This window comes from Aegilops tauschii, chromosome 3 (assembly GCF_002575655.3).
Source record: "Aegilops tauschii subsp. strangulata cultivar AL8/78 chromosome 3, Aet v6.0, whole genome shotgun sequence".
Taxonomy (NCBI): Eukaryota; Viridiplantae; Streptophyta; class Magnoliopsida; order Poales; family Poaceae; genus Aegilops; species Aegilops tauschii.
Window position 1 is genome coordinate 530,295,377 of NC_053037.3, and position 2,647 is coordinate 530,298,023.

The 2,647-nt window shown below is 43.0% G+C and overlaps 1 long non-coding RNA gene across 1 annotated transcript; it reads right to left on the bottom strand.

Annotated features, from left to right (window-relative positions):
• Positions 1–386: 386 nt before the first annotated feature.
• LOC120976919 (uncharacterized) lies at positions 387–2,377 on the bottom strand. The gene is made up of 2 exons (XR_005773588.3): positions 1,876–2,377; positions 387–573 (listed from the first exon to the last, which is right to left on the bottom strand). It is a non-coding gene; the product is annotated as an uncharacterized lncRNA (long non-coding RNA).
• Between the last annotated feature and the right edge of the window lie 270 nt (positions 2,378–2,647).

Here is a 2,647-nt window from a genome sequence, read left to right on the forward strand (position 1 = left end):
TGCATCTCCACATTCTCCTCATATATGAACTGTAGTGGATCGGTGGTGGAGCCAACATCCAATGATCCAAACAATGGTGTTCATAGTCCTTGAGTTTTACAATTTTTCTCATGTTTCCTGATTTCTTGTTGTATATTGTTCTATATACATGAATGGTACAAAGGTATTCAGAAGTTTTGAAAAATAATAGGTGTATTTTTGTACACCCAAGTCCATACGTAGCTTTGCCCATAAATGTACACCCGAGTCTGTATGTAGCTTTACCCATGTAGGGAATTTAGTAGTAAATGGAGATTGGCTGGATGGTATAGTGCCTTTTGGCGTTCTGAATTCTGTGTAATAATTTGTTGCTTAAACATAAAAAATAATTTGATATAAAGAAACTATTATAAATTATCTAAAAGAAATACTTTTTATTCATGCGAATACATGCATCGGGAGTCCTATTTTTTACTACAATTGAAGATGATCAACATAGTGATCACTTATTCATGATTTAAGCAACAGTACTCTTCATTCTGGGAGCAAAGCAGAGTCGTTCATGAGATTCTTGCATGCATGGTTGACACTGTCCTGCATATGGCCGAAAAATAGCATTATTGCAAAGGTTAAACTTGTACAGTCAAACTTAGTGAGATAATAAATATTAGACTAAATGACTAACAGGATAGCTCAAAGAATTTTCATCTCTATCCATCTTTTCCAAAAATATAAATGGAAATTGCCTTAGGGGAAGCAGGTATTTTCAGGGAATTGCCTTGGTTTATAGTTAATTTGAAGAAATACATTGGATGGAAGAATCAAGGGGACTAAACTTTTATGCTATCTACTCAAAACAAAAGTTGCAAGCTTATCCAATGTAACTACCTAAATTCAGAGATGGGGGTTTCATGTGAACAACAAAATTAACATAAAAGAAGGCTAAAAGATGTGTGTGCTCCTTCAGTGTATCAGAAAATTAAGAGATGAGCGTGAATAGCAAGATACGTAAGAAACAACGAATCAGTGGTGGCTCTTGCCCATAAAACCTCGGGCTCCTTTCGAGTAAGAACGTAACCTAAAAAATTGAAAGCCATACGATCAATGATAAGAAGAAGCATGGGAAGATGAAAATTGGGAGCGGACAACTATTCCAGAGTGCAACCTGGTGGCAGAGACAACGACTTGAGCAGGTGGGGGCATCAAATGATGATCACACTATATACAAACTAAGAATTGGTGGTCATGGGTGATGTACATGCGTCCGTAGCCTTGATGGATCCTCGTTCTGATGGTCAGTTTAAAGAGATGAATGAAACTGAAGCTGAAACGATGGACCCGTTGAGCAGTTTCAGCAGGGGGATTTAATTGCTGTGGAGAACTATTTCAGATCAAGGTTGGAGAGAGACAAAAGGAAAAGATCTGTAACCAGTTAATAACAGCCGTTGCTATTTACTTGGATTCGTACGTGGACTTGTGTTTATTAAAAGCCATAATTACTTGATTAGTAAGTGGGGGAGATGAGAAACTGGTGCAGCACGCAGTAGGATCCTTTCTGGCTCGATCAGTCTGTCAGTTACGGCTGAAGCAGAAGGCATGAGAGGGCCGATCTCAATCAGTTTTGTACGCTTAATGTGACCTTTTTTGTAAGAAAGAAATACTGACGACTGAATAAATTCTTAAATTCTGAAGAACATATTATAGAACCTGTCGCCGCCCTTGCTGCAAACCCATCACGCACGCACAGGGGCAAGATTTCCTACTAACATGCAGGAGCTCAGCTTGCCAAAAGAATGGCTACCACTATGGCAGGTGCGGTGGCTCAACATGCCCTACACCACCTTTGTCTGTTTGACCAAAGAAAAATAATCTACAAGCATCACTGAATCAACCAACCAGTGATCGAGGTCGACGATGTACCAGCACTCGCGGTGCCCCTGGACGCAGTTCCGGTCGAGGTTGATGTACTTGACGGAGACATGTTGCAGGGCGAGGCCGGGGTGAAGGCCGCCGTTGACTGAGCCCCTAATGACTGGGCAGAGGTGATCTGGACAGGCCGTTGTGCCAGAGGCAGTGAGCGCGCAGGACGGGCAGATTGTGTCGGGGAACGCCTCACACGGAGATGGATCCGACGCCGGCTTGATGACGCACGCATCACACCGGCAAGGGGGAATCCTTGTAAGCGGCGGAGGTGATCTAGACCGGCGGTTGCGCTGGAGGCAGTGAGCGGCCTAGGACGGACGGATTGTGCCGGAGGAGTGCCGCACGCGGAGATGGATGCCCGCATCCATGGGCTACTGTAGAAAGGGGAAGGAAGAAGAGTTTAGGAAGGGAATTTATTTATTCCAGGAAGAAGAAGAAGGGATAGGGGCGGAGAGACGGGGAGGCGAAAGTAGGAGAAGTGGGTGGTTTGTCTCTCACGGTGTGAAAACTACTTGTAAAAAATTATTTCAGAAAACAAATGATGATGAAAATATTTGTTCAGACCTGAGTGGGATTGCATGAGGTGTGATGTGGCTAGATGTGAATGGATGCTGACGTGTCTACGCTGCATGTTGAGATAAATCAAGTAGTGCGGATGAACTTCTTAAGTATATAGGATATCTGTTCCAAGGAGTGATGCCTACATAAAAATTACGAAGAAGAACGGAAGTAGATTGCTTCCTAG